Raw genomic sequence first — 18412 nt, forward strand, 5'->3', positions numbered from 1 at the left:
ATTTATATAGTCAGCAAATCAGTGTTGGCATAGAAATGCTTTTATATTAACTGCTGTAAATCTGGACTGGATACTTTCTGCTGGGTGCAATGAAAGGCAAACAGCAATAACATGACAGGATAGCTGAAATATTGAGTACTTTTGGAAAGATGCTTGGAAAACCAAGTATCTCACAACTTATGCATCTCTTCTGCAGATCACCTGCAGATGCTTAAGGACAATTTGATCTGGCTGAACACAAAGGTAAGCTTCTCAGAAGACCAAAAGCATCTATGCATTCACAATACATATTACAGTGTTATATAAGATAGCAAACCCCTCAAGATGACCATATGCATTTCTTTCACAACATGCTACAGAATTACAAGATAATTCCTCTTATCTTGTTCCAGTCATGTTAAGTACATGACACAGGAGACAAAAAGTGAGAGAAAAAATCCAGGTGAATAACCTCACATAACCTTCCCTGTGGGGTGAAAATGGGGGAATCTCATATGATTAAAACTAATCATACCATATAACAAAACTCATGAAAAGTGCCAAAACACTACAGAAAGGAAGGAAAGGCAAAATCGTGAACAGATTATGTGAGAACTCCCCAAATACTTAGAGAACACAGCCCAGAATCTGTTCATACATCAGTTTTCATGTGCAGTTACCTCTAGGGTAGAACACAGTATGTTTTAATAGCAGAGAGAAATACTGTATGCTTGCTTTGGGATAGAAAGGAAATACCACCAATGCTGTATAATGTATGACACAAAGAGCAGAAAATAGTGCCACAACTATATGTTTGCTACTGTATGAACTTGCCTCCTTACCACTGGCAGGAGTAGTTTTCAAGCTGTTAAGTTTTTCTTGCTTTCAGTGGGAAGTCTCCTAAAGAAACAGAATTTGTGAGTATAGAAAAACAGCGTTCCAACAAATGGAAAAATGATGGGTCCCAGACCAAAAAGATATAGCTAAAGTAGTAAATGAGTATCTGGTAAATTGAAGTACACAATGCTAAGGAGTTAGAGTTACTTAAAAAGCCCAAAGATTACAAAATGATTCAATTCATAATTCAAGAATCACAACCAGTATCTTTGCCTACTTCAGTTTAAACTAAAAGCAGGCAGGCTGACATCTCCCATCCACATTCCAAAGATAAGAGTAAAGGCTTTATCTGCTCTAGCCATATCGCTCACTATGATTTTGTACCAACCCTTCCCTAGTTTCCTTCACTAGCCCCCTCCTAAAATTGATACTGTCTTCTAGACACTAACTTCACCCTCCCCTTTATCGAATCTCTCCCACAGGGCTATCCAATCACTAGTGTTCCACCAATGAAACTAAGCAGCAACTTATCCTGTCTCTCTTTGGATAGTTTGGCTTTCAAAAAAAAATCTAGTTGACTTTGACATCCTAAAATGTAAATGTAAGGTCTCATATTCACAGTGTGAAATTAAAAATCCCCAGCCTGGAGCGCTGAAAAATGCCAGGTGAATATCAGATGAACTGGAAAAGCAGAGAGTTATTTCATCTAGACTAGAGGGAATATTCCAACCAATTACGATAAGCTGCAGCATCTAAATATAAATATGCCTTTAAGAGAGAAGCACATTTAAGCCCTAATACTGAAATAACCTGTGCATACTGATGCCACTTTAGCAAGGCAGAAGTTTCTACTGGAGCTTAAAGCATACTTCAATAAAGTCCCAGCCCAATATAAACGTTGTTTCTAAAGGCAACATAGACAATAACCTACTGAAATCAAAGGATCGTTTCTTCATTGGACGCAGAGGTGACTCTTTAGTCCCATAGTGCACAACTGGTAAACAAGGAACAGGTCAAGCCTGGAGAAAGATGCTGAGACTCCAGACAATGCAGTGCTTTGTGTATTCTGTTCCCAAATATGCCACCCCCAGCCAGGAAATGGAAAACACTCCAAAATGAAAATAACCACCAAAAGAGACACGAGGTAAATGAAATATTCATATTTATGAACAAAACAAAACCCCTTCACTCTAAAGCATATGCTTATGCCCAGAGTAAGGAATACTGGGATGAGGACAGAAAAGAAATGAACGACTCTTACTCTGTTATAAAAGTTAATTTTAAAAATTGGCATTTCTTGCCGTTGTCAAACTGCACCAAACTCTTGCACTACACAAATAATAAATATCTATGGCTTCGCCAGCCATATTCTGTGCTGCATCCTACAAGAGATACAGCCTTAGTCTATCTTTCTGCCTTGAGCTCTGGCATCAGCAGCATAAGAAAGAACAATTCAAGGGATGCACTGTATTAAGCCCTGGATTAAAAAGAGCAGCCCTGCATGTACAGAGCCTGATGAAGCGGCCTAGGACGCTTGAAGCTGTAATTACAGAAGTGATAATAGCCCTGGGCTACTCTGCAGAACAGCACAGAACAATGCAGATGAACAGGGCTGCAGCGGCTGCTCCCTGCTCTAGCTCCCATGCGCGCTCCTCTTCGCAGACTCATCCTGTGAGGAACTGAGGGAAGAGTCTCTAAATGTCCCCACACAGAGGGGATTACACTGGGGACACCATTCTGTTCCCATCTCTTCTTTGTAAATGCTGATCCCCGGAACAAGCTGGAGATGGAGGAACGCTGCATCCAGGCACCTGACGCACCCTGCGGTGCCAGTCCCCCGGCTGCTCACGCTGGCTGCACGCCAGGACAAGGCGGCCGTGGGCGCTGGCTGCACAGCCTGGCCCCCTTTGGCAGGGGAGGCACGACAGGGGGCCGACGGGGGCTACGCAGCTCCCCGGCAGGCTCCAGCTCCAACTGACCCCCAGAGCGGGACTGCCAGCTGCCAGGGAGCACCCCCCCCACACATACACCACTGCTAAGCTCTGCCAGGCCGGGCGAGATGGGGCCCAAACAACTCGCAGAAGTGCCAGGCAGCATCAAAGAGCAGACATTTCAGAGGAAGGTCAACAAGGAGCCTTTGGCTCACACCACTTTAGATTTCATCAGTTTTCATCAGTGTACAGTTCAAAACTGATTTTTCCTGCTCTTGTACTCTTGCTTACTTCTCACCCTTGTTATCTAGATCTTATTCCCAGAAAGTTCAATGAAACCTTCACCACTAAACTCAACAGGTCCACCCCCACAACCACCATCACATTTCCATTGCAAAGTGGTGTATACTGGCTTGGTATATCGTGGCCCCTGCCATGCCTGATCTTAGCAGCTGTAACACCCTGGTGCTCAGAACTAATGACTTCCCTTTTTAGTGCAGGTTATAGAAGTCTGCCTTTTTCAAGCTGATCTCCTCCCACAGCTGCCCTGCCTTTCCACAGGCAGCCTAAGTTATTTAGAAAAGCAGCAGGGGAGCTGTGCTTTATGAGAACTGTATTGTTTTCATTTAGCCATAGAGATAGCTAGACTAGAGGCACACAAAGATCAAGGCGCATGCATAAAGTAATAATAACCAAAGTTCAAGATCTGGTCCCAGATCTGTACCCCAAGATAAGGTAAAACAGAGAAATGAAAAGCAGGATTTGTAAAAATACTCAGCATGGGGAAAATTCTGCTCCATCTCCTGGTGATGAATCACATAAACACTGGGGAGAAAAAGAAGAGAGCTAACAGAGGTACAACTCCTGCTGTCTTTTTAGCAGAGGAAAAGATAAGCATGAACATCTTTGAGTATCTGTCTGTAGAAAAAAAGTACTGGAAAAGCTTTCATGTACTAAATGAGCTCCTTCTTAACAAACAGCTATGGTGGTTCCTCTCCGTATTAAGCTTGACTCATGTTTATTCTTTTAGCACTAGAAAATGAAAATGACTGTCTGATCAGATTGTCAGACCCAGTGGACCAAGGCAATAAGAGACAAAAACCCCAAACAGACTTGATTTTGGCTGCCCTGCTTGTCTCCTGTCACCCTGAGTAACCTCAAGAGCTGTGTGCCTTATGCATGCTGTAAGCTGATCGCCCCCACGGGGATGCACTGGGGCTGCTGGCCGCAGAAGCTGCACGCCTGCTCTTCCAGGGCAGCGCCGGCCTGGGGGAGCGCTCCCAGCACAGTGCCTGCGCCAGAGGAGAGTGTCAGCATGTGAAGGGGCCACTGAAGAGACATCAGAGCAGCTTTTCCCTTCCAGCCAAACCTCCTGTCACATCTCAGTCAGTGAAACCGTGTCATGCCTCTGCATGCAGCTGAGGAAAGCGGGACTGATCAAATGGAGGAATAAACCAGCTGAGACACAGCGGGCTTAATTCTGACCTTGCCCACATGCAGCAGCAACTGCAACATCACACCACCGTCAGGTTCGTTCAAGCAGAATTGGCAGATCCTGCCAAGGAAAGTAATACAGGAAAACAGCGTTGCTGTGCTCTGCGTCTACATAGCAGTCCTGCTGCACCAAAAATGCCCATCCAAGGGAGTCTCGAGCATCTACTTGGGAGCTTTGTTTTATTCTGCTGAGCTGGATGGATTTTATGGATCACAGAGGCATTAATGAACTCTGTTAGGCAGTTCCAAAACACATGGCATAAAGCTCGTAAGCCTACAGGGCAACCTCTTCTCCAGGGCCAGGAAAGACCCGGGGAAAGTAGAGACCTCGGCAACCAACTTCTGAGGAGAGGAAATCTGATTTGGGCACCGTGATGAATGCTGAAAATTCCTTCCTTTCTACATTGCTACCCTCAGGGAGAGATATACACCTGGCTTTCTTCAGAAGGGATAAACTGAGGATGGATATGGGGGATGGTTTGCATTGTTTAGTTTGTCTGCGTTGCTGCAGAAACTTGAAACTTGCTTAGTGAATTGTATTCCCTAATCAAGTTATGTGTTGTCTAATGCTTGCATTTGCCCACAGCCTTAGCAGTGATGTAGGAAAGCTGTGGGGCATTTTTACACTTTCCCCTGCATATGGCAATATGGTTGATCTGGCGCCTAGAAAAACTCTGAGAAGCCTCCAAGAGATTGTGCTGGGAGGTGAAGGTTGGAGGATCCCTGCTGTAACTCCTCTCTTTCCGCTCCTCACCCTCCTTATGTGAAGGGTACACAAGGAACTAGGCAGCATGTGCAAGCAGAGCTGCCACACCACTCCTGAGGGTCCTTCCATGCAAGCGGGACTAGCAATTGGCCCTAAAGACCGGTTTGACTCACTGCTGTATCCACAAGGTGGCACAAAGCCGGCTTTGATTTCTTTTGCTTGCAGGGTCTGTTGCCATGTACTCCTTGAGTTCTTTTCTTGTTAGGCTCTGCAGGGCCTTACGCTGGGGTCTTGAGGACTCAAATTTACAAACATCCAACCATTTTCAAGAGCACTCATGCAGACCCAGGGGAACTGTGCCCTACACATAGATTGATTACACCATTGTTCTTTGTTACTGTTAACCAGGGTCCACCGGAGACAGGTTTTATCAGGTACAGATATTAATATTTGTGTACTGGTGTGGAGAACAGACAAGGCACTGTTCACTCCAAAGGCCTGCTGAAGAGGGGAAGGTATCACTGTTCACAGATGGGGAGTGGGACCGGGCGTAGGCCAGGTAGTCTCTCCCTGCCTGTGGACACACGCCCCAGCTTGCGCAGGGTACAATAACAATGCCTTTGTCACCACCTCCGCTGTTATCTGCTACCAACCACTTGCGGCCTAAACTAATGTCAAGAGCCTGACCCACACCAAAGCTGCCTCATAAATCAAGTGAAAAGGGGAATTAATATCTACAACTACATGCTGATCAGGCATGAGAACCCATGATGGGGGGCCTCCACTATTTAGTTCTCTAAATCTGAAGGGTGGAAACCTTTGTCACAAGTTTTCATTAATTTCTTTTCCCTTCCCTTTTGAAAACCCAGCCAGCGGGTTGAGCCCAGAGGAGTGTGTCAGAGTGACATAGGTCCTGACTACTGATAAGGACGTCAAGAAACCTAATCACAATAGACATGCGCCTTAGAAGCATATGTGATAATAACAACAGCTCTTTGGAGCTCCCTCTCGGCTGGTCTGGGACCCCCCCCCCCTTATTGTGTCCTGCACACTCAAGACCCCCCCGCAACGTGGAACAGGTCGTATTATCCCTGCTTGCTCTGTATGTAGTGTAGTGTGTTATTTTTTTTTACCCTGTTAAATACGGAACTTGCTATATTGTTTAAACTCTCTTGCTTAAGGATACTGGTGTACTTAATAAATATCTGAAACCTGATAACCGCCTGGCTGTTTGGCCAGTGAAGCGTTAAAAGAAAAAAATACAAGTCACCCCGCTGGCCACGAGCGGTGTTCGTGACAACTGGGGAGCCTGAATTCTGCACCAGGCCAGGATGTTGTGGTGTCCTCTGACCTTGTCAATGCATCTATGAAGAAATCATAAACTTCTTTTGCAGCAGGTCCATAAAAAGGATGACAAGAAGCAGTAGAGGCAATAGGAGAATCACATAGCTTGAAAGGAACTGGGCACAGCTACAGGAGCTTGTCCGCTCCGTGACATCATGCCTCATAAAGCACATATGACTGGTTCCCAGCCAGGCTGAGGTAGAAGCCAGCAGAACAGCCACACCATTTAATTTTTCGCAACAAACAGCGCTGCCTAAGTTAGAAGCATTAGACTCTCTGGCTAGTCAGAGAATATCCCTCCAGAAGCAATTCTGAGTGGTTTGTATCGTGAGAAGCCTTTTAATGTAACCTAGCATTGTGGCTTTTGTAGCTATAGTCACAGAAACTGGTTTCACTAATTTCTAAGAAAAAATGCCTGCAATTTCCGATCTTCATATGTTCTAACTGCATTATGTTCCCATCTCTTCTGAACCCATTTTCCTGTACCTCAGTTACAAGATATGCTACCACTTCACTCAACAGTGAACAGGAAATTCAAAAACCAAACAGCAATGAAATACCACCCTGACATAATTCTCATTACCAAAATTTCTGTGATAACACACTGTGATAACACACATAACCAGAGATGTTGTCTTGCTCACTGGAAAAACAGGTCACACATCAGACCACAATACAATGGTATCAGTGAAGAGCTCACGGTACCAGGCAGGAAATACTGCGAATCAGGCCAAGCCCGATGTTTTCTAGCCTTGCATCACTGTAAGAAAAGCAACAATGAAAGAGAAATGCAGAGTTAGAGAAGGGGAAACCCTCTTGAGATCTACCAAGTATTGGGGTTTGACATAAAAAAATGTGTATGTGACCTCATCAGGTGTGTCACACCTCATGAAGTGTATCACCTGATCAGAAGGTATACACATATTTGTAGATCATAAAGCAAGCTATGATGATATATCACCCCCCGGTGTGTTAAAGAGCTTGCAGCTCTCATTTAAGGGCAGTAAAATAAGGTTACTTATAAATGATTCGAGTGGGAATCTAATTTGCATCCAGAGCATTTCTGTCAATAAAAATGAACCACCCCAGACTACTGTCTCTCATCAGTTCTTTTTGCTCCTGGTTGTTACAAGTACCATGTTCTCCACAATGAAATAGTACAGAAGCTCCACCAAACACTTTTTGGTTTAACCTGGCCAGGGCCCAGAAGAGACCAACTTTCTGTTGGATCCCAGGGTAGGATTTAGTCTGCTTGACTGAGACACCTAAGTTATACCTGAATGTTAAGTACCTAGCAAAGCTGTCTTCCTAAAATGAACACCTATCTTCCCTGCACAGAGAGTGACAATACACAGGTGTTTTTAAGGCTTTGAAAGGGAAACAATGCCTGCCTAAGATTAGCCATCTAAACAGAACCCAGTAATCCCAAATGTTTTGATTTGGCTAATTTGGTCATTAAGCCAGATGGGTCCAGATTTAGAGGATGGTTTTTATTTCTGGATAGTGGTAGAGCAAAACAATACAGAACTGTCCCAGAACCGATTGCTCTGTTTTGCACTGCAATGCAACATTGGATATCTCTAAAACAACTCAAAAGCAAATGCAGCCCCACTTTCCTGGATGCAGAGAATCCTTTAGCTACAGAATTGCTCTGTGCCTTCTGTGTTAGTGCAGGTGGGAATGGCTTGCAGAAGGCATTGCCAAGTGCTTTGAACACTTCAGCAACACAAACTATTCATAATAATAGGCTGATTCACCTTTCTAACAAACTCCACGGCCTAGGAACCATGAAGATTTCTCTTTTTTCCATCTCTAACCCACACAGATACATGGCTAGTCTTCCTGGGGGGAAGAGTCTCAGCAATTACTCCATTTACTGCCCAAGCACAATAGAAATATATATCATTTTCTTTTCTTTTCAAAGAACACCATTTTACTCCCACCCATTCTCAGGAAAACCAGCATGGCAGGTTCAGGCCAGCTCTCTTCCCACAGAACTACCTCAAGGCTTGTGTGGCTGCTTCAGGAAAAAGGTGCCAAGGCTAGACCAAGGTCACACTGCTTCTCACCCAAAAAGGAAAAAAGAAGCGCAAAAGGGATTGCGGAGAGCTAGCCTTGCCATTCCTTTACCATTAGCTGTGGGAGAGAAAAGGGGTGTTGCCACTGGGAGCAGGAAGCTCTGTACACTCCAACCCTTCTCTAGGCAGAAGCAGCACCACCAGCCCAGCTTCCCAGTGACCTGGGAGAGACAAAAATGAGGCCATGCCAATTTGCGACCTGGAGCCATAGCTTTCTTCCCCTTTTGCTACAGCTAGCTCTGTTTTCTCATACACCCTGGTCAGTGATGCGGACAGTGCTATAAAGTACGAGGTTCCAGTGCTGTAGCACTTCTTCACCTGACTTAATTCTGTCAGTGTGTATGCACTGAGCCACAGGCCGAAACGTCAAAAATCCTCACTCTCCTTTCTGGCTGATTTCCACCTGCCTTGTGGAAATCCACCTGCCTTTTTCTTTCCACCTGCCTATCCAAAACCAGCGTAAATACAAATCAGGATGGCACTAACAAAGAGGCCTGTCAACAAAGGGTCATATTCAGCAGATGCTTTCTGTTCGCTTTAACGGCATCCCACTGACTAAAGCCATTGAGCGAGAAGGATTTTGTTGTACTTCTTCCTTTGACCAATTAATGTTAATATGATGGCTTTCAAAAGAAGTCAGACAGGACCTCAGGGAGGCAGCTAAATGCAAACAGCTTTGAGCACGGAGACCACTGCAATTGCAGCTCTTAATAAAATGCTTGGTATATTCAAAGTGGTATAAGTAATTATTATTTTCGCCACTGACAATTGCCTGAGTATGAGTATAATAATGAACTTTGTTCCTGGTAAAGAGCTGAAAAGCATTTCAGAAGTTTATGAGTATGTAGCCAGGCAGACAGAAATGCAAGTTCTCAAGGCTGAAAATGTGTATATCCTAATATTCTGTTTCCATAGCTGGATCCAGTACTCTCTTGGGTATTGCAAACAGCCAGCATAAACTCTAACATCAGCGATGCACCAAGACAGGGGTTCCAAATCCTTGATATGGCTCGTGATCCTTTTTATCTAGATGTCCAAAAGAACTTCAGAGGAAGGTTATTTCCTACATAGCATTTGCAGACAAGTCCATGAAACACTTGACTGGAAAACAATTTGTCTGCCCTACTTGCAGCTGATCGATTGCAACCTGTAGTTACATCGCCACAAACAGAACTACTCACGTTCACACAAAAGGCTTAAGTTTCATGTTCTGTCAAATAGTCAGCCTGAGCTTTTCATAGGAAATAAACTACAAATGCCCTCAGTGATAATCTAATCTATTGATTTTTTCCATCTGCATTTTCTCATATAATATAACATTATAATCAGATAGTTTCTACTCGATTCTCATTAGTTCTCAATATTCCTACTACACATACACACACACACTCTGAACAATAAATTCCTTCAAAGCGCTGAAAAGAATGTTTTGTGATTTTCACACTTTTGTATGCATCAGGAGATTTTCCAAGAAATGTAGTACGTATTTCCAAGATGTTTATCTATATAGAAATATGGTCCTTGCATGAATGAGCTTACAATCCAACAGCTGCATTTTGTGCTCCTTATTCTTTTAAGCAGTCCTTGTCCATAGAATTAACTTCTTTTGGCCAAGTTCTTTTCTACAGCCGTATGAAAACAGAGCAGATCCACTAAAGTGAAAAGAGCTATTGTAGATTTACTTTGGTGTAAAATACACTGTGAATCACCAGTTTCTCTTGAGCTAATTCACAAGTAAAGCCCACTCATGTCCACAAGACCATACATTAAACTATTATTGGACAAGTGGCAAAAACAAACACTGTGGCAGGAAAACATTTGCTAGGAAGAGAGGACACAGCCATAGCAACAAGAGTTTATAGATGCTTTGCCAGGTAATGACAACCTTTTCAAGGTTCTGGCAGATTTACTTTTATTGTCTGAGGAGATGATCGAGGCTTCACGGAAGAAATGTTTTATGGGATTTAAAGACAAGAGGAAGGAGGTTCCTGTAAACTGGGACACAGTGAAAGCTGATGTGAAGAAAGAAGAGGAAGAAATAGTTGAGTGTTTTTGACACACAAGAGAAGAGAAAAGCAAAAAGGAGCAAGGGCAGAGGGCCTTGTGGATATGAGCTGTGCAGGACCCTCAAAAGGAGGACAAAGGAGCAGATTCTGAATTCTCCCAGCTGTCAGAAAGCCTCCCAGCATTTTTTACGGCCTATGGTATTTCCCTTAATAGCCCCCAGCACAGCGATATTTTGGAATCCTGAAGGGGTGGATAGAGGAGCGGCAAAAGTACTGAGCTCTCCCTTTTGTCTGGGCTGTCTGTAAGCAGCTGGGCCAGGTGGTTGTGACCTGGAACAACCCAGAAGGGCATGACGTGACATGCTCTAGGCAGTGACTGAGCCAAATTCTGCTATTACAGTCAGGGTAATTTGACCAAATTCAGTTCAAGCATTCCTAAATTTATACCCCTTGTTCTTATTTTTTAAAAACAAGATTTCAAAATTCCCAGTGAAAATGCTGGAAATATCGGAGGGGCATCCCAAAGATCAAATCTAGGCCATGTCCTAAGGCAAGACTGGAAAGGAGTTCATTCATATCTGAGCAACCAACCACAAAATGCTCTACCTCATGGCCACTCCAATAAAATGGGAAGAAGTTGGCCAGATGGTGTCATTAATATGCATTTTGTACTCATGAAAGGGTCTACCTAAGGACAGACAGAAATAAGACATGCCTTGAGCAGAGACCAAAGAGAAAGGCACAAATTGTACATGCTGTTTGTAATATTTTTTTCAAAGGTAAAATCAGCAGAATTACCTGTAAATCAGCAGAGCAAATACAAACCCTTTCATTTAGAATATATATTTTCTGTGTCTGTGTATGCATACAAGTGTGTATTTATACATGTAAGTATATGAATATATCTATATACATATAGACACACACAAATATATTTATACACACTTATACAGAGATATTGTGTTTGTTCTCTCTGGTACAGTGAACTACCAGAGGCAGCAAGACTAAAATCCATCTCCAGTGAGGTGACTGGATGCAAAGTCCTGCAGCATAAACGTAACATACTTTGAACCCAACACTGGCTGGAACAGAAATCTGAAGGTCTCCTTATAGCAGTCAATACAGAACAGCCTCTCATACACCGCTCACCATGCACCAGTGACAACTTGCCAAGTACTGGAGTCCAGCAAGCAGTGTGGGATGGCAGAACTTCCTGCTGCACAAACAGCCATTTATCAGACTATTCTCTGAAACAAAGAATTTTCTGTTTTCCCCAAAACTGTTAGAGCTCCCTTCCTAGTAGGATGCCTCAGAGAGCAGTCTCATTAACATAGAAGCAATACTCTCAACAATTACTATAAGGAAAAAGGAGAGGCCTGTGGTTACACGGGACTGTCCTCATGGCTTCAGTCATATTTCCTCCATCCAGAACATACCAGGCTGTTTTACTGTTTGAGAGTACCCCTGCAAGAAAACATAAGCCTATGCAAACTTTCCTGTTTCCCAGGAGGGTGTTAATTCTGAAAGAGCAAGAGGTTTTTCTGTTGAGACATTTCTTTGAAAACGTACCTGACATTTATATTAATTTTTCCTCCTCAGACCGCAGTGCAAACTCCCATCCTTATCTCTTACCACGGGTTTTAGCCTTCGAGCTTACCCAGCCTTGCACGATACAGAGCTGGAGCAAAGCAAAAGGAAGTTCTGCAAAGCAACAGGAAAGGTATTACATCTTCGCTGAGTCAGCTTCTTGCTTATCCACGCTCCAGCTCCCGAGAGGACAGGGTAAGCAAAAGTCAGTAATCAACTGGGGAGAGGAAGAAGATGCACTGCTGGAGTGGTCAGGACTTTGCCTTGGGGAAGTCCTCTAGGAGCTTGTTCAGGGGCTTTAGCAGCCTTTCACTTAGCATGCAGTCTGTGACTCTGTCACTCACAACTCAGGAGCAGCACCACTGCCTTCACAGGCCAAAGAATATGGTTTTCAGTCACATGCATCAGCCTGACTGTGACTTCAAAATGAACTATTTCTGCCCGTCAAGTCAGGGTCTCTTCATTGCCCTTAAATCTTTTTGGTATTATCCACATAACTGAAAAGGAGAGAGCACTCCTAGCAACACAGGCTTAGGACTTTCTGCGATTTTCCTATCCAGTGTATAAGTTTTTTACCATGTTCTCACATGTATAACACATACCTGCAATGAGATTAACTCACAAAGTTCAAACCAAAGCCCCTTTGCTTCCTCTTTTCTATTTTACTGTCTACGCTACTTTCTTCAAAGAACACTCTTCACCTTGTAATGCACAGACAGCCTAGTCTCCCAGTTACTGCAGCTAGCTCCAAGGTAAAACCAAGCTCCTCTGAAAAGGGAAACACTACTTTACTAAAAACACACAATGAGAACAGAATGCTAAATCCTGCAATACCACAACTCTTGCTGATGTACTGTTGAGAACCTTCATCTATTTGGAGAATTGAAAGGCCAATATTTGAAGTTATGAGTAATCAGCAGCCCATTAAAGGAGCCAAGCAACCTGAAGTCAATCTCGTGGGGCATATGCAGAAGCATCCCCTTCACTCTGCAGGTTTGCAGTGTCTCATCCCTTCCCCCTGGCTCCCCACCTGTCCTCTAGGCCGCTGGCAGAGGAACTGCACCACCCTGGCACTTGCTTGAACATCCAGAGACACAACCAGTTGCATCCCTCCAGAGGATAGCGTCTTTAACATTAATACCTCCTTTCCTGTCGTCCCTCTTATTGTTCTTATGCTGGGGCTCATACAGAACATTATCTTTATTTAGAGCCAAATTTGACAGGTAAAGGAGGTATAAAACACAGCCAAGGAAAGCAGCGTTGTTCTGATCATGGGAAAACAAACATGGAGAAATTCTTTTTCCTACAGCCAACATTCTGTCCCAGTAAATGGTAACATTTCTATGGATATTAGAAAAAAAATATCTTTAAATTCTGCAGCAGGATATTCTGCTACTTATTTTGTAGGATTCTTTCACCCACCATTCAGAAAGACCTTTCATGGCAAGTCCTAGAGGATTTTTCTGTATGAAGTTAAACACATCAGTTCTGGTCTCATGATATTCTCAAGCAACCTACACAGTCTGAGCCACTTCCTCTGGGGAACAATAAATCAATGCCCGTTGAAACACAATCTTTTGGTTCCACTGTCCATAAGCAAAGACATGTCTGCAATACAACAAAGGGAACCCTTGACAGCAAACTGGATTTCTGGGTAGCAACAAACATGACTCACTGCTAAGGGTTATAAGAAACAAAGCCACAGGCTGCTGGACACCAAATTTACAAAAATCCAGTACAACTCCAACTGCATAGTGGAAAATTGGACTTCCTCAATTTCTACAGAGGCATCAATCATTCTCACATATTGCTTATGTGCATGCAATTCAAATAACTTTGCCCTTTTCTTCAGCTTTATCCTATCCCTATCCCATTTCTGTTACTACTTTTGCTATTACTTTGCTACCTTTGACCTGCCTGTTCTCGCCCAAAGCAACTCAATTCTGAGCTTTGAATCATTTTCTTGCAGACATTAGCTTGCTTGAATCTTGCTCGTCTCTTAACCATATACTATATCCTCCCTCCCCCGGTTATTCAGTTAAGCACAGCCTTAACTTACATCATTTGAGTAGTTCTTAATGGGTAAGTGTTAATGGGTTGTGCTTAGCTGAACTGGGCAACCCCTTTTGTGGTGTTTTTACTCTCACCACTTATCATGCCTTTTCTATTCCATGCGTCATACAACATGTCACTTACTACTAGACAATTACTGGCAACCGGACACCAGATTGCTTTTAACAGCTATCTCTGTGAAAAATATGAAATATCATTCATGCTCAACCAGTGAATGGGTTTCTGAATTGGGAAAGAGGAGGGGAACTGTTACAAATTTATGGAATTAAATTCTCATGTCATTTGACAGAAATCCTCTTAGTGATTATAAATGTGTGTGGCTGGCTGGCCGGCCCGTATTACAGCACCCTGTTCTAATTTTAATGTAATTTTTCATTAAATAAATCATATCTTTGATACCTCTGTCCTGGTAGGATGATGAACTGTTTCATTTGTTAGAAGTCCTAATTACTGTGGGTTGGATTGCACAGAACTGGAAGATTTTCCTAGGCTGGTAGTTATCTCTGCAAACAAAGCAATATTTTAATAGCTTTTGTATGAAACAAATGGATATTAAAAGCAGGACCTTAATGTCTGTTTATACAATGGCTAATGCAGTCGAGCAGCAGGGATCACATATTGCTCCCAGCTTCCAGGGCTGCAGTCACTCCACCTTGCCTGCACAGAAAGCCCAATATGCCACTGATTTTCCCACTGACAAAGACAGACTGCACAGGTTTCTCTCTCCTGAAACGATTGCACCCTGGACTGTGAGTCTTCTACGGGACTTTATCAGTATTTGAAGCAAAAATGTCCCAGGAATAACCAAGTATAATGATACTGGTCAGGAATTCAGTAGGTTGTACCTCTTTTCTGCAAGTCAATACTATGCTAAAGAAGATGCAGCAGAGCTGCAGTTGCTTAGGTGAGAAAATCAAAGATGTTAGTACCTGTGCTCATTAAAGATCCCATATCTTTCCCACATCTTTCTCTCGCAGGAGTGTGAGGAAAGCCCTAATGTAATTTCCAGAGACTACAGAGTCAAGAGAGATTGGGATCAATACTCGACTGTGGAGGAAAAGGAGAGAAGAAACTTTATATGAATTATAGCTTTGTCCTCACGGTTACAATTTTTATGCCTTGCTTAAGGAATAGCATGTTACTATACAGAAATCTGGAGGAGACACTGAGAGTGGGTTACTGTGTACTTGGACGTAGCAGGTTTTGGTGAAAAGTAAAAGCTCGAGTCCATGGTGCGAGGGGAGAAAAAAGTTTCTTTATGAGACCCGAGGAGATCTGCCAGGGCAGCAGCCTCAATTCTCGCAGTGCTCTCGCCTGGCCAGGGCAAACGTGCAGCGAGCCGGAGCCACGGCTGCGCAGAGCCACCAGGCACTCAGCCTCGGAGCCGGCGTGCTGTACACTGTGCACTGTGCTGGCTCCGCCAGAAGCAAAGCTCGTAGCCGGGCTACGCGAGGGAGGCAAAGGCACAGGACCTGGCAGAACAACCATCTCTGAATTTGAGCAGCTTGGCCAAGCACAGCTACCCCTTTCGCCATTTGACAAGGGTGGCCCATAAATGGGGCTCTGAACAGGTGGACAAACGGTGTATAGATACATTGATATCTCAGACCAGCCATAAAGTTTCCCTCAAAGCAGCTTTGATTTCCAAATTTGTGGGTCTGTCTCATTCTCTACAAAGAAACCACAGCCCAAGTGGCTGAATTTCAACTTGGCTTAAAAAAACCCTGCAAAACAACAACCCTATATAAATCACCGAGGTGACTGACACACAGACAGGCAACTTTACATCTCTGTTTCCTTTTGTGGGGAAGCTGCTATGACAAGAACTTTTACCACCTTTGACACAAACCTGCCAGTTACAAACCATCATCTGTGTATTGCCATGCAAACGGTGCAGGTGCTTTGTGCAAGTCACTTACATTCACCATTTGGAAACACTGCCTCGAGTGCCCAAGCCCACTTTTTTGTCCTTTATGAAGCACTGTCACTCACAAAAGCAGAGGCAGTTATTTTGTTAAAAGGAAGACCATATTTCTGAATTGCTTCCATCACCGATTGACTCACTGTTTTGAAGGTCACTATCTGAAGAGACTACTAAATGAGATTTAGGTACCAAATCTCCTCTTGGAGTCCTCACAAACCATCAACAAAAGAATAAAAATCATTACTCCAACACTGAGAAAACAGTGACCTTCACCATTTGTCTTCTCTGCAATAAGGCCAAGCCTAAAACAATCTTTCAACAATGCTTTCAGGTCATTACCATGTGTTTCAGAAAGGCGTCTCAAGTACCTCTTTCTCAAGTGATCTGTACAAAACATGACACATTGTCTTTCAGGGAGTTTTTCTAATAGCTTCTCATACAAGAGCTGTCTGATATGAAAAGTGAAGTGGAACATTAGGCTTTATGTAAACTTCTACCCTGTGATGCATTTGTTCTATTGCTGCTATAGAAGTCAGCCAACTCACTGTATTTTAGTTTTCTTTCTTACTGCAAATTCTACTGCTTGCAGCTTCTGATTACAGAAAGTACCCTGAAGACTGTGTGCCACAGCTTCCTCCTCGTGTGAAAATCACAGGAACATTACACACAAAACACAAATCAGCAGTTTTCAGGAATGAGATCTTTCTGGTATTTTTCACTTCTCCATTCTGTTCATATGTATCACTTTGCTTGCACTTGAAGCAGCAAGTTTTTCAAAAATCTTTTTCGCCTCAGTTGCATCACTTCCTGGCCCTGCGACAAATGCTGCTTGCTGCCTGGACTACCGGGCTGCATGCTACATGCTCACAGCAGCTAACCGGTAACTTTGCTGTGTGAGGGTCCACAACCACAAAGCAAACATTTTATTAAGCAATTAAAAATCCATTCAATGTGTTGCATATTATATTAATTTGAAAGAGATCACTGTATTGCAGTTCAAGATTTCTAGATATACTGTTTCTCACATGAGAAAAAGCAGTGCTGACCACAGACATTATCTGAGAAATCCCAACAGCTCAAGGAATCTACCCCAATATGGATGTTACATGACAAACTGATTTTTACAGTAGTATGAAACATATGCAAGTGATGGCTATGTGAACACAGAATGAAAATAACAACAAACATAAAAGGAAGGAATATAGACCTTTAAAATCAAGAGCAAAGATTACCTCAAAGAAGCACTAATAGAGAAATTCCCTTTTTGGGCAAAAATCTTACTAAATTTATCCAAGCTTTACCAAGGGTTTGCGCATTTGCAAACATGAACATTCAGAGGAACACAATCATCTAACAGTCATTAATTATCTTAATTAATAATATATATAACTGCATATGATCACATCATAAGATAAAAATTATGGCTGCTAGCTACTTGGTCACCATTTGTTTGTGAAAAGCCCCAGCTCAGGTCTTTCTTTCACCTCTGACATTTTCCGATCATCCGATATTTGTTAGCCTAACATCATAATGACCTAGGCTCCCTGTAATATTTACTTACATATGCTAAACTACTTCTTATACTCTTAACCTGTTCTACCTTTAATGGTTACCATATATTAATCCCTATATTATCTTATGTTAACTACTATACTTAGGCCTAATAAAGGAGGTAGGATTAAATGATAGCTCTTACCCGCAAGTATTTCCAAATGTGGAGCAGTGACTCTAATAGCAAATAAGGCCCATTTGAGTATCAGTCTGTACTGGAAAGAAATAGTAAGTTTTGGTCCAAATGAAGTGTTCTGGCATTCCAAATCAGGGTGACTCAGAATCCTTTGCTCTGGAAAAAGCTCACTACTTTTTCTGTACTGTGATAACAGCATTGACTTTCTTCACGTTGAGACACTCCTAGCTAAAAAAGGTCTAAACCACAGCATTGTTATTTCTCTAAATTATCTGTTGTAAACTGCTCCTCATTGTTCCAAAGCACTGCTAAACATTCCTCCTCTCCCACTCTGGAAAAGAGCGGATTTCAATGATGTAGTCCATTACAACCATTCGAAGCAGTACAGAATGATGTTTCAGATCCTCCAGTATGTTGGATAAATGCAGGAATTCCATACTTCTCCCCCCACTTCCTTTTTGCAAACCATAAGTTTTGTTCTTACTACTGGCCCCAAAGGGAAGGAAGGTCTTCTACAGAAATATAAGGTGCACTTGCCCTGTAGCCAGATAAGTGACAAACCCCTTGTCATTACAATGCACATCTGCAGAGGAACAGACTGGCTTCCTCAATCAACAAGCAAGTCCTTGGGGAAAGGAGAGGGAACTGTACCTTTTAGCACATAAAAATACAGATGACTTTTATAAGCACATGTATATGAGTAAGCTGAAAGTAAGCTAATATATAAAGGGATTGAACAAACTGTCATTAGGAAATTATTTTGGCC

The 18412-nt window shown here is 42.8% G+C and overlaps 1 long non-coding RNA gene across 1 annotated transcript in view; it reads right to left on the bottom strand.

The window, feature by feature from the left end:
* The window catches only part of LOC135324298 (uncharacterized), a 35051-nt gene that overhangs the window by 15834 nt on the left and 805 nt on the right, over positions 1–18412 (bottom strand). The gene's annotated exons all lie outside the window — the stretch shown is intronic.

The sequence above is a fragment of the Dromaius novaehollandiae genome, chromosome W (assembly GCF_036370855.1).
Source record: "Dromaius novaehollandiae isolate bDroNov1 chromosome W, bDroNov1.hap1, whole genome shotgun sequence".
NCBI classification, from domain to species: domain Eukaryota; kingdom Metazoa; phylum Chordata; class Aves; order Casuariiformes; family Dromaiidae; genus Dromaius; species Dromaius novaehollandiae.